At 44.3% G+C, this 13,745-nt stretch overlaps 1 long non-coding RNA gene across 1 annotated transcript in view; it reads right to left on the bottom strand.

The window, feature by feature from the left end:
* The window catches only part of LOC147731207 (uncharacterized), a 30,527-nt gene extending 20,590 nt beyond the window's left edge, over positions 1-9,937 (bottom strand). Inside the window, exon 1 of the long non-coding RNA XR_015308622.1 lies at positions 9,777-9,937. This is a non-coding gene — a long non-coding RNA (uncharacterized LOC147731207). The remainder of the gene's footprint in view (positions 1-9,776) is intronic.
* Between the last annotated feature and the right edge of the window lie 3,808 nt (positions 9,938-13,745).

Here is a 13,745-nt window from a genome sequence, read left to right as displayed (position 1 = left end):
GGCATTTTGTTCATCTCTGGTCAAATTAGAGAACGTCCTCTGCCTGACAGTGAAGAGTTCTCGTATGTCATGGTTGACCGCTTCTTCAAAGGTCAATACCTTTGGAGGTTGGCCTAGTGTGGTTGGGTTAAAAGCGGATGGTTTCTTCAATCCAGTGTTGTCTTGGACGCTGCCTTGCGATTTTTCAATGGTTTTATTCGCAAACAGAAAATGAAGCCTGATCTTGCGGTAGAGTTTGCTTAGTTCAATTTGGGCCTGGAATGCATCCGTGCGATTTGTTGAGACAAAACCAAGGCCTTTGTTCAATACTTGCTCTTGGGTCTCTGTCAATTGTTGCGAGCTCAAGTTGATGACTAAACTAGTCCCGCTGCGGTTGATGGTTGATCCTGTGGAATCTTCTTTCCACTCCTCAGATCCATGGTCTGAGGTGGTATGTTCCAGCGGACCTGTCCTTGTCTGGGAGTTCTTTGACGGCCCCGGCTTCTCCTGCCCCCCCTAAAAAAGACTGTTGGTTGTAGTCTCCATAGAATGGGGGCGGACCGTATGGGTTCATCATGGGCGGAAAGGGGGGTTGTCCCCACGGTGAGGGTTGCCACCAAGGTGGAAATTGTGGTTGTTGGAAGGCTTGATTAAATCCTCTCCACCCTCTCCTGTTGCCACCTCTACCCCGCTGTTTAGAGGATGATTGGCTGGTATTTGATCCCTCGGAATCACTAGAGACTCCATCGGAGCTAGAGCTCCCATAGTTGGATCCGCCTTTGTATCCAGCTTTTTGGTTGGTGGGACAAAAAGTATCGCTGGTGTATGGATACACCTTTTCCATTGCAAATTTGGCGAGATCTTTTTTAAACTTTTCCAATTTGGTAAAGAGTAACGAATCTCTGAACTCCTTACTAGACTTGTTGCCATCTTCTTGATGTTTGGTGAATATTTTGCTAGATGAGATCGTTGTCTTTATCTGGCCTTCTAAGACCTGAATCTCTACCATTATCTTGTCTGCTGTCCTTTTGGCTGTTTTTATGATCAGACATAACCAATCGCGTGTGCACTTCCACGCTATAAGCGACCAGTCATGTGGGAAGACCTTGTCGTCTAAGAAAAGACGAGGGACATTCCCCACTATGAGGCCGCTCGGTGCACAGTTATTTCTCAAATAGTCGGCCATGACAATGCCATGTACGCTCACTCTCGCATGATTCTTTTTTAGAATGAGTATTTTAGCCCAACCATCTTCAGAGCCAGTAGAAATGGCTGGTAATGGAGTAAACATTTCAAGCATGCTAGGATTATCCGCAAGAAGTGTCTGAATTTCATCTTCATCAAAGGCTAGGCCTAGGTTTGTGGCCATGATTCTTCCTATGTGTGTCTAAAACTGTGTTCCTCAAGCTCCTCTACTCAGACAAGATTTCTCTCCAAAAACACACTTGAGTCAGAAAAATAAATAAAACGCCCGCAGTCATCTGACTACACTCAAACATTAATACAATAAAGAGGGCATGTGAGGGAAATATTTATTGACCTTGCATTGTTATAATCCCCACGTATAATGAAAGAACCATGTATAACAACGGGTCAAAAACCAAAGTAAAGCTATCTAGACAACTGTATGCTGTTGATAGGATGCAATCCCTGAATCCAAGGTATTCATGGTGAAAATGAGTTCCCATCAGATACCCGTCCTGTACCGCCCTACATCACTTGGGATCCTTCACCCGAAGGAAGTGGAAACAATTCCACTATGGATTAGGTGGATTGTGTCCTAATTGTTTTTGAAGGAAACAGTGATGTGTAAATGAAAACTATGTATTGGTATCAGGGGGTAAAGAAATATAACTAGCAGTGCAGAGGATGCTATGTGTAGCATGTGATTAAGTGAATTAATATTGGGTTGTAGGAGTGGAAAAAAGAATTTTAATAGGATCCTACCCACACCCAAGGTTAAAAAACAGTGCAAAGTAGTGTTAACAAATAACTACTTAGGTGTAATCCAGGTCGACATGTTTCTGCAGATTAATAGGCTCACAAGATACCTGTCTGCTTCATCAGGACCTTCACAATGAAATGCTGCTGCTAAAGAAAGTGTTTTAAGTGATCAAAATCATATCACCTGAAATCGCCAGTCGAAATGATCCAGATGGTCACCAAGAGATGGACGAACAAAACATACACACAAAGAAATGCACACAGTTATTAGCGATAGCTTCAAGCACAAGGAAAATCTCTCGTGATGTTGTGTGTTTTGCCAACCAATGTTGGTCACTGATTGCTTACTAGTCAACCTGAAAGCAAGGCCAAAATTAACCTTGTAGAGAAAAGATAAAAGGAAATCTTTGTATTCACTCACCCACGATCTGGGGAATGAACTCTCCACCTCACCCGGCTCCAGCTCAGGTACAAATGGAGCACCGCTCTATTAAATGTAAAATGAGAAAAAAACAATGAAGGAGGAAGAGCTCTTTGGAGCTCAATATGGCAGACACACCCCGTTCCCCAACTTATGCACTTAGCAGCAGTCTTACGTTACAGCACAGTGTAGGGAAGGTCAAAGATGTTGTGATTTGAATTGTATACATCTTAGTAATGCAGCTAATTTTTAGAGCTTAGATGAAGATATAAGCGCTCGATTGAATTCTAGTACAAAAAGAATCGAGCGGATGTGGAAACATATCGTAATGAGTGCTTACGTCAACTCAACGATGGTCGGTCGTACAGAAAACTCAAAGAAGATCCGACAGCTAGACTAACTAAGATCTACGCTCATATCGTTGAAGAAGCACTAGCGGAAGGCTGGCTCACTCCCAAAGAGGGTCAATATCTACAAGTATCCAACCCTGTCACCCCGTATTTTTACCAATTGCCAAAAATACACAAGGTCCAACGCCCACCTCCGGGCCGCCCAATAATATCTGGGATAGGTTCACTCTTGGAACCTTTGTCGACCTTTGTTGATGTGTTTCTCCAACCAATGGTGCAAGAGATGCCCTCTTACTTGAAGGACACCAAAGATGTGTTAAGATTGCTACCCGACATTGAATACGACAGTAACACAGATCTGCTGGCGTCGTTCGATGTCGAGAGCCTATATACATCCATACCCCAAACGGAGACTCTACAGGTGATAGAAGAGCTATTACTATTACGAGACTTGAACTCCATAACTCCTGTTAGACTCATTATGACCTTGGCAACACTGGCCATGACAGAGAATTTTTTTGCCTATGAAGACTCCCTTTATTTGCAGATTAGCGGGACTAGTATGGGCAGCATTTTTGCCCCTAGTCTCGCTAATCTGTACGTGCACCAATTTGAACAGCAGCACGTGCTCGCAGACATCAACCCCCATCTCATGTGTCTGCGAGCGTGGAGACGCTACATCGATGACATCTTTGTGGTGTGGCGTGGGAATGAAACCCAACTCAAAGAATTCCATGAGTGGCTAAATCAGAAGAACTGTTATCTTAAATTCACCATGGAGTACAACGCAAGCAGATTGGCGTTCTTGGATCTAATGATCATTGGTACAACCGATGGACTCAGGTCAGAGCTCTATCAGAAACCTATGGCCCGGAACTCGTTGCTGAATTACCATAGTTGCCACCCAAAGTCCCTTCGGGATAACCTGCCCTATGGGCAATTTTTATGTATACAGAGGAACTGTAGAGATAAAGCTTCCTTTGAGACACATGCTAGGAACTTAACACGAGATCTCCTGGATAAAGACTATCCAAAACAACTGGTGTACCGATCCAAAAAACGAGCAGCAAACAACAACAGAGCTAGCCTATTAGAAGTAATGCCTCCTAAAGAAAAGACAGAAAGAATGACCTGTGTTACGACTTTTGGTACACTATCAAACCAAATCACTACCATCATTAAAAAACACTGGGGCATTCTAAATACGGGAAAATACAAACTGCCCGTCCCCCTGTTTGCCTTTAAAAGGGGACAAAACCTAAAGGATAAATTGGTCCACACAAGGCCAAGGACTGAAATCCCAAAAATGAGAGGTAACCTGTGGGAGATGCCTGCTGTGATCGGACACCATCCTTGTGGACAGTGTGCAGCATGCCCCCAGACCTGTAAATCGACCATGATCAACATTGGTACAGAACATCCATGGGAACAACGTAGGTTCACGAACTGTAACAGTTCTAACCTCATATATTTAATCAGTTGTCCCTGTGAGAAAAAATATGTGGGGATGACCACGAGAAAAATAAAGACTAGGATCTCAGAGCATAAGAGCTCTTAACGCTGTAATAAGCAAACGACACGAATGACCAAACATTTCTTAGAGGCCCAACATGCTCCGACCGATTTGCACTGGACAGTGCTAGAACAACCACTAATCCCCAAACATATCACAGACGTAAGCACCTTCTTACACAAAAGAGAACAAAGATGGGTGTATAAACTACAAACCGATAGAACAGGTCTGAATGAGGACATCCCATGGATGTCGCTGTAGGTTCCTGGTGAATTGTTCACTACATAAGGCGATGCGCATCCGGGACCTTTGCGATACACATGCTGTATACTATCAGTATGCACCTGTTGTCAACCGCTGTGATTTCTGTTGTGGACCTATGAATTCTAATGTTAGTGGTGGTTTACAAACAATACAAATAAACATATACATAAGTTTGTTTGCGTGCTCCAAGATAAAGGTTCACTGTTCCTAAATATCTGAATCTATCCTGCAGGCTAGCATAATACACTGCGTAGAAAATGACACGTTCATCTGCAAAGTGCTAATGATTCACTATATACCATGGCTTTTCAAGTACCATCTAAAATTCATCGACTAGGAGCTATTTTGATCATGAGTGTCTTTTTACATCTATTTTTGAGGCTAAAAACCGCCGGCGCACTACATTGCCTAATAGATCTATCGCATGCATTCGTGTGCGTCATGATTCTAGTATGAGAACTACATTTCCCATCAACTGTGTAGTTCCGGCGCACGCGACAGAGTCCGTCACGTGATCCTTCCCTCGTTCCACGAAAAAAAGTTTAAATTACTGCTTCCTGTCCGTCCAGGTACCTCCCATTGACAGCCTAGACGAAGGCGAGGAGTACCGACGGACAGGTAAGCTGGTGGGGAACGAGGGACCTACGAAGTGGACTCTAGCGACCTTTTCTTCGCAGATGGGTTGCATGCTTAAGAAAGAGATCCATGCATAGCTTAGTGCCTTGTCGCTTTCCGCTTTTAGCCCAGACACCCGATAAACACACACGGGTGCTCCGCTCGATTCTTTTTGTACTAGAATTCAATCGAGCGCTTATATCTTCATCTAAGCTCTAAAAATTAGCTGCATTACTAAGATGTATACAATTCAAATCACAACATCTTTGACCTTCCCTACACTGTGCTGTAACGTAAGACTGCTGCTAAGTGCATAAGTTGGGGAAAGGGGTGTGTCTGCCATATTGAGCTCCAAAGAGCTCTTCCTCCTTCATTGGTTTTTTCTCCTTTTACATTTAATAGAGCGGTGCTCCATTTGTACCTGAGCTGTAGCCGGGTGAGGTGATGAGTTCATTCCCCAGATCGTGGGTGAGTGAATATAAAGATTTCCTTTTATCTTTTCTCTACAAGGTTAATTGCTTTCAGGTTGACTAGTAAGCAATCAGTGACCAACATTGGTTGGCAAAACACACATCATCACGAGAGATTTTCCTTGTGCTTAAAGCTATCGCTATTAACTGTGTGCATTTCTTTGTGTGTATGTTTTGTTCGTCCATCTCTTGGTGACCATCTGGATCATTTAGACTGGCGATTTCAGGTGATATGATTTTGATCACTTAAAACACTTTCTTTAGCAGCAGCATTTCATTGTGAAGGTCCTGATGAAGCAGACAGGTATCTTGTGAGCCTATTAATCTCACTACTTTGCACTGTTTTTTAACCTTGGGTGTGGGTAGGATCTTATTAAAATTCTTTTTCCACTCCTACAACCCAATATTAATTCACTTAATCACATGCTACACATAGCATCCTCTGCACTGCTAGTTATATTTCTTTACCCCCTGATACCAATACATAGTTTTCATTTACACATCACTGTTTCCTTCAAAAACGATTAGGACACAATCCACCTAATCCATAGTGGAATTGTTTCCACTTCCTTCGGGTGAAGGATCCCAAGTCATATGAAAATCAGCCTTGACCCTGTGCCTCATGGGAACAGTCCAGCCCGAACTGCCAAGCCATGTCTTTTCTGGACCGGAATCAAGCATCCTAGGACCGGTGTCTGGCTATCAGCCGTCTTCAGCCAGGATAGTGTTGTATATTGATTCTTCTTGTAATATGGCTGACAGTAGTCTTTAGCCCTTCCTTAGTGTTCTTACCTCTTTAATCTCCCAGAATACCTGTGAGTGTTCTAACTTGTACCAGGGTGTTCTATGATTGTCAGTTGATGTCTGGTCAACTGGCGAGGTTGTGTACTCAGCTGTGTCCTACAATAAATCTACATGTAATGCACTAGAAGTATCCTGTCATCTATCACCATCCTATTTACAACATTTTGGCGACGTTTTCTGCTGACCAGACCAGACCAGACCAGAGAAGAACCATCAAACACAGCCTGAGCTACACCTCGCAAAAGAACCCACAACATCTATTTGCTGCCAATAACATAATCAAAGGAAGATTGAAACCAGATGAATGAGGGAAAAGTCAAAGGAAACAATACCAAGTAAGGCGTAGAGAAACTAAGCTGTCAAGTAACCAGTAATCCTTAAAGCGCTGTGAATGTAGAAAACAGCTACAAGTATTTGAAGTGCATTAAATTGATAAGTAACCAGTTTCAAGTTGCAGCAAAAGCGAAACAAAGCTATATTTTTACCTGTTGCAGCTTAAAGTAAGAAGAAGAAAAAAAATAACCGTTAATGCGTTGAAACCCTTCTTATGAATTAAAAGAAACCGGTAACTTTAAGAATTTGGTCCATAGAATTCCTCCTCTACTGCCTGCAATGTTTCAAATGAAGCTTTATATATACGTGAAATAGTTGTGATGCCTATTAGTTGTTTTAAGTGTTGTGTCTCACCTCACACTTCACTTTTACACTCTTTGCCCCAAAATGCTCTTTTGCCTTCATGAACTAAAATTAGTTCAAGTCGTCTTAGGCCTCCTTTCTGTTACTATTATTATTGTTGTTGTCTCCCATGCATCAGGCTTTATTTTTATGTTTGTTTCATTTCTTTTCTGTAAATGAGGAAGATGTGTTGTATATTGATTCTTCTTGTAATATGGCTGACAGTATTCTTTAGCCCTTCCTTAGTGTTCTTACCTCCTTAGTCTCCCAGAATACCTGTGAGTGTTCTAACTTGTACCAGGGTGTTCTGTGATTGTCAGTTGATGGTCTGGTCAGCTGGCGAGGTTGTGTACTCAGCTGTGTCCTACAATAAATCTACATGTAATCAACTAGAAGTATCCTGTCATCTATCACCATCCTATTTACAACAGATAGCTTGTCTCCAGTAGTGTGGATAGCATGGGACTCACGTCTGAGCATACCCATCTCACTCGGGGTGACAAATGCAAAAACAACAATTGATGGACAGAATGCACAACAATGTCATACATTCAACCCAGTACAGAGATCTGGGTCTAAATACACCGTTTTTTGCACTCAACACCACCCAAGTTCAGACATGGCCATATGCAAATCAGCCTTGACCCTGTGCCTCATGGGAACAGTCCAGCCCGAACTGCAAAGCCATGTCTTTCCTGGACCGGAATCAAGCATCCTAGGACCGGTTTCTGGCTATCAGCCGTCTTCAGCCAGGATAGCTTGACTCCAGTGGTGTGGAGAGCATGGCACTCACGTCTGAGCATACCCATCCCACTCGGGGTGACAAATGCAAAAACAACAATTGATGGACAGATTGCAGAACAATGTCATACATTCACCCCAGTAGAGAGATCTGGGCCTAAATCCATAGTTTTTTTGCACTTCAAACACCCCAGTTCAGACATGGCCATATGCAAATCAGCCTTGACCCTGTGCCTCATGGGAACTGTCCAGCCCAAACTGCCAGCCATGTCTTTCCTGGACCGGAACCAAGCATCCTAGGACCGGTTTCTGGCTATCAGCCGTCTTCAGTAAGGATAGCTTGACTCCAGTGGTGTGTAGAGCATGGGACTTATGTCTGAGCATACCCATCCCACTCGGGGTGACAAATGCAAAAACAACAATTGATGGACAGAATGCAGAACAATGTCATACATTCACCCCAGTACAGAGGTCTGGGCCCAAATACATTGTTTTTTTGCACTCCACACCACCCCAGTTCAGACATGGCCATACGCAAATCAGCCTTGACCCTGTGCCTCATGGGAACAGTCCCGCCCGAACTGCCAAGCCATGTCTTTCCTGGACCAGAATCAAGCATCCTAGGACCGGTTTCTGGCTATCAGCCGTCTTCATCCAGGATAGCTTGACTCCAGTGGTCTGGAGAGCATGAGACTCATGTCTGAGCATACCCATCCCACTCGGGGTGACAAATGCAAAAACAACAATTGATGGACAGAATGCAGAACAATGTCATACATTCACCCCAGTACAGAGATCTGGGCCTAAATCCATCGTTTTTTTGCACTCCACACCACCCCAGTTCAGACATGGCCATATGCAAATCAGCCTTGACCCTGTGCCTCATGGGAACAGTCCCGCCCGAACTGCCAAGCCATGTCTTTCCTGGACCAGAATCAAGCATCCTAGGACCGGTTTCTGGCTATCAGCCGTCTTCATCCAGGATAGCTTGACTCCAGTGGTGTGGAGAGCATGGGACTCACGTCTGAGCATACCCATCCCACTCTGGGTGACAAATGCAAAAACAACAATTGATGGACAGAATGCAGAACAATGTCATACATTCACCCCAGTACAGAGGTCTGGGCCCAAATACATCGTTTTTTTGCCCGAACTGCCAAGCCATGTCTTTCCTGGACCAGAATCAAATAAAAATACTTTAAAAAAAAAAAGACACACACACACAATTCTTCTATCTCCAGTGGTCCGTCTGTAAAACGAAAGCGCATATGGACCATTGCCTTACCCATGATGAAGCGAAAGCAAGTCCTCAATAAAGTACGTCTGAAAGTAATTGCTTCCGTGTATTGCGCTTGAGACAAAGGGAAATTCCCAGGGCCAGTTGATGCCCAGAAAGTAGAATCTAATACAGGAATCGGAAGGGTGGTCCATATAAGGTGGTGGTTTCTAAAGCAAATCAACTGAGAGTATGATAGGCAGTAGCTGGCAGCCACGGAGCACATGGGGCACACAAAAGAGGTTGTACTGACCCATATAACCTTAGAAAATATATACAAGGTGAGGCAATTGGCCACACACAAGAAACAGAACCATAAATATAAAAACCCTGCTAGGTGAGTGTTGCATGCCTTACCGTCATATTAAATAAAGGAAGAGGAGCAATAGAGATACCCACAGTTAATTTATGTTAAATCAAGCATGCAAGGTCCAAAAAGAGTCTGTAGGTGAGCAGTAGAAAATTATCAAACTTGAGATAGGAAACAAGAAGGAAAGAGTAGTAATTCAGGGTCCTGCCCAGCAGTATAACCCCAGCAGCATGACAGCCTTATGTGACGCGATGGTTGGGCAAAGGGCTAAGTGTGATAGCAAGATTCAGTAAGGAAGCCCCTATAAGTGCTAGGTTATGCAAGAACTAGAGCCCAAACCTGAAACCCGGAGGCAGTATTAGGCAAACTCCACCCCTAGATGCAACGGATCATGTCCCCCCTCGTCCTCCTTACCCGCATCAAGGGTCCAGAAAGGTAATGCCAGATGAACAGGAAATGTTCACATCCCCAGCCATTTGAGCCGAGCAAACACCTCCCCCGGGAGTGGCTTAGCCAATCCAGAAATCTGCAGAGGGAAAACCCGGAAGGCAAAGCGGCGATGCTGAGGGCACGTCTCCTCCGTAAGCCACGCCCCTGCGCATTGAGTCACCCTCCATGGAGAAAACGGAAGTCTATGTGGTGCAAGTGGAAGCGCCATATTGGAATAGCTTCCACAGGGATATGGAAAGAGTGGGCTCCCAGGTGAAACGTGTAGCCCAGAATATAGAAATCAAACAACTATATTGAAACAAAGATTAAAGGTAGAAGGTTTGAAATGGAAAGGAGAAGGATAAAGTGAAAAGACAAAAGAAAAGTAAAGGAAAGTAGTCTGATGCCATCTGGAGCAAAGGGTGGACCAAGCACCCTTTAAGGGGAAATTGTACCCGATGTGAGGGGCAATCCCCAAGCGATAAAGTAAGAAAAGGAATTAAAATATAAGGAGACTGTCCTACACAAAGATTAATCACCAGATAATCAGAACCACTAGACAGGCAAAAGTCCGGTAAGGATCAAGTTCAGAATAGTACCTGTCAGCAAAAGGAAAAGTATAAATAAGGAAACAGTGGCGATAAGGTAGACGGAGATTCATAAAGAAAGCAGAGTAGTTGAAAGGTGAAGGGAGAGGAAAGGTAGAAGGAACATGTTAAAAATGGTAGGAGAGCATACGAAATCTAAAAGGGCAAAGTATATACATTCAATTAAGTGATACAACAGGGTAAAGTTGTGCAGTTAAAAGGGTAACATAACGCTCATAGCGATTAGAGAGAACATAGTCAAACTGAGCAGTAATGGCAAAGGAAAGGCAAGAGTTTGCAGGGGAGGCGTGAGCAAAAAATAGTTAGTTAATCATGAAGAAAGTAGTGCATCTCATTATCAGTATTATGGCCCTCACTTAATGCGCGCAGTTTGCATATCCATTCTGCTTCATATTGTCTGAGGCGCAGGTCCGTGTTACCTCCCCTATGTCCTGCTTCTACCTGGTCAATACCATTGAACCAAAAGGTTTGGTTCTCAAAGTGGATCTTTGTGTAGTGCTCGGCCATTGGATATCTGAGTCAAAATTGCCCTTCTGTGTTCTTGAATGCGGTGTTTGAGACTTCTCTTGGTACTCTCAACATAGATCATATTACACGAGCAAACAATCACATACACCACACAGGTGGTATTGAAGTTAAATAACTGCCTGATCGTATATTTTGATGTCCCACTGTAATGAAACTCCTTGATCTTGTTAACCCGAAACTTACTTACATTGCAGGAGCTACACACGTAGAACCCCTTAGGCTTAGATGGCAGCCATGTTTGCCTATTATCTGTTTCTGTTATGTAGCTTGGGCATGGAGTATTTTTAAGGGTGTTGCCTCTCCTATAGGTGATGGAAGGGTTATTTCTGATTCTGATACTTGGGATCTCTTTCAGAAGGTACCAGTTCCGTTTGAGCAACCTAAAGCTCTCACCACTGTAGGTAGTGAATTGAGCAATTAATCTGACATTGTTGGCAGATCCCCTTGTCTTCTTTTTAGTGTTCTGTTCTATTAGCGTGTCCTCCCTTTTGAGTGTGTGTACCCTTCTCTCTGCAGTGTCCAAAACCTTCCCATCATATCCTCTTGTGCCGAATCTCTTTTTGACCTCAATAATATTCATGTTGAAAGTCCCATCCTCACTGCAAATGCGCCTGATCTGGACCATCTACCCATAGGGAATGTTCTGGATAACGGAGCTCGCATGTGATCTACTAGCATACTGCACACTGTTGCAGGCTGTTTCTTTTCGGTAAAGGGTGCTGTGTACTATACCATCTTGTATGTAGAATTGTACATCCAGATAGTTCATTCTTTTGTGATGGTGTTCCATGGTTAATCTCACATTGTTTGGATTGTTGTTGAGGTGGGTGAAGTAGTCCCTAAGTGAGTCCTCTGTCCCTGACCACAGACAAATAATATCATCAATGTACCTCCCCCAAAAGACTATATAGTCTGTCCAAGGGTAAGTCTATTTGCCCCTGACATGCTCCCTCTTATACCACCCCATGAAGAGGCATGCATACGAGGGAGCAAACCTTCAACCCAACACGGTGCCCTGTCTCTGGTGGTACAAGGTACCATTGTGAAGGAAGTAGTTCCTAGTGAGGATCAGTTCTATCATTTCCATCACCATTCATTCTGTTCAAATATGTCTGAATCCTCCCTGTCCAGGAAGGATCTGACATTCGCAATTCCATAATTATAGTCAATACATGTGAGAAGTCTGATTATGTCTAGGGCAGAGGTCTTCAATCTGTGGGGCGCGACCCCCAGGGGGGTCATGGAGTCTTGGGAAGGGGGTCGCAGATTCTGCCAGAGTGCAGTTCCTGGCGTCGGGCTGATCGAAGGTGCTCAAGGCGGAGGCCGCCTAATTCACACCGAGGTGTGAAAAACATCAAAGCCTCGTTAACAAGTAAAGGTCTTTTAAAGACCTGTGTTAGTACTCTGGTGTGCCTTTGTGTGTGTCCAAGCTGTTTCAGCCAGGCTGACATACAGGAGCTGGGGGGGGAGGGGGCTGGGGGGGGGGGGGGGAGGAGGCTGTAGCCCTTTGAGTTCAATGGACTTAGCTGTGGGTTTATTTTTACTTTTAACGTTTTATATAGCGCTAGTTTAACCCGTAGGTATCAGAGCGCTTTACAAATACACAGTAAACAGCAGAAGGACAGCAGAAGGACATTACAATCATATCATTGGTTCAAGTCCCATGAGCCCTCATACCTGGCGCCTGTGCAGGAGAAATGTGGCTGAGAGTCTGTTCTTCATGGTGAGATGTGTTCACAGCCGGCTGCCACCCCCCCCCCCCCCCCCCCCCCCCCAAGCAGGGAGGCACAGAGATGCCCTCCCATGAGAGAGGCACAGACAAGCAGAGAGATACTGACCCCCCATGAGAGAGGCACAGACAAGGTGGGTGAATGAATGATGGGTGGATGGATGGATGAAAGGGTGGACGGATGAAGGATGTATGGATGGATTGATGAAAGGGTGGATGGCTGTATGGATGGACGGATGGAAGGATGAAAGGGTGGACGGATGTGTGAAAAGGTGGGTGGATGAATGATGAGTGGATGGATGTAAAGATGAAAGGATGGATGGATGGATGGATGTGTGAAAAGGTGGGTGGATGGAGGATGGATGGATGAAAGGGTGGATGGAAGGATGAAAGGGTAGATGGATGAGGGATGGATGTATGGATGGATAAAAGGTTGCATGGATGAATGATGGATGGATTTGTGAAAAGGTGGGTGGATGAGTGATGGGTGAATGGATGGATGTAAGGGTGGATGGATGAAGGATGGATGGAAGGATGAAAGTGGATGGATGGATGAAGGATGGATGTATGGATGGATAAAAGGTTGCATGGATGGATGAATGATGGATGCATGGATGGATGTGTGAAAAGGTGGGGGATGAATGATGGATGGGTGGGTGGATGGATGGATGAAAGGGTGGGTGGATGAAGGATGGATGTATAGATGAAAGGGTGGATGGATATATGGATGGAATAATGAAAGGGTGGATGTATTAATGAAAGGTTGGATGGATGAAGGATGGATGTATGGATGGAAGGATGAAAGGGTGGATGGATGAAGGATGGATGGATGGATGGATGGATGGATGGATGGATGGATAAAAGGTTGCATGGATGAATGATGGATGGATGTGTGAAAAGGTGGGTGGAAGAATGATGGGTGGATGGATGGACGGGTGGATAGGTAAAGGATGGATGTATGGATGGAAGGATGAAAAGGTGGATGGATGAAGGATGTATGGATGGATAAAAGGTTGCATGGATGAATGATGGATGGATGGATGGATGTGTGAAAATGTGGGGGATGAATGATGGATGGGTGGATGGATG

Source organism: Lissotriton vulgaris, chromosome 2_1 (genome assembly GCF_964263255.1).
Source record: "Lissotriton vulgaris chromosome 2_1, aLisVul1.2, whole genome shotgun sequence".
In the NCBI taxonomy this organism is placed as follows: domain Eukaryota; kingdom Metazoa; phylum Chordata; class Amphibia; order Caudata; family Salamandridae; genus Lissotriton; species Lissotriton vulgaris.
Note: the sequence above shows the minus strand (reverse complement) of the source record. Positions and strands in the feature narration are given on the sequence as shown.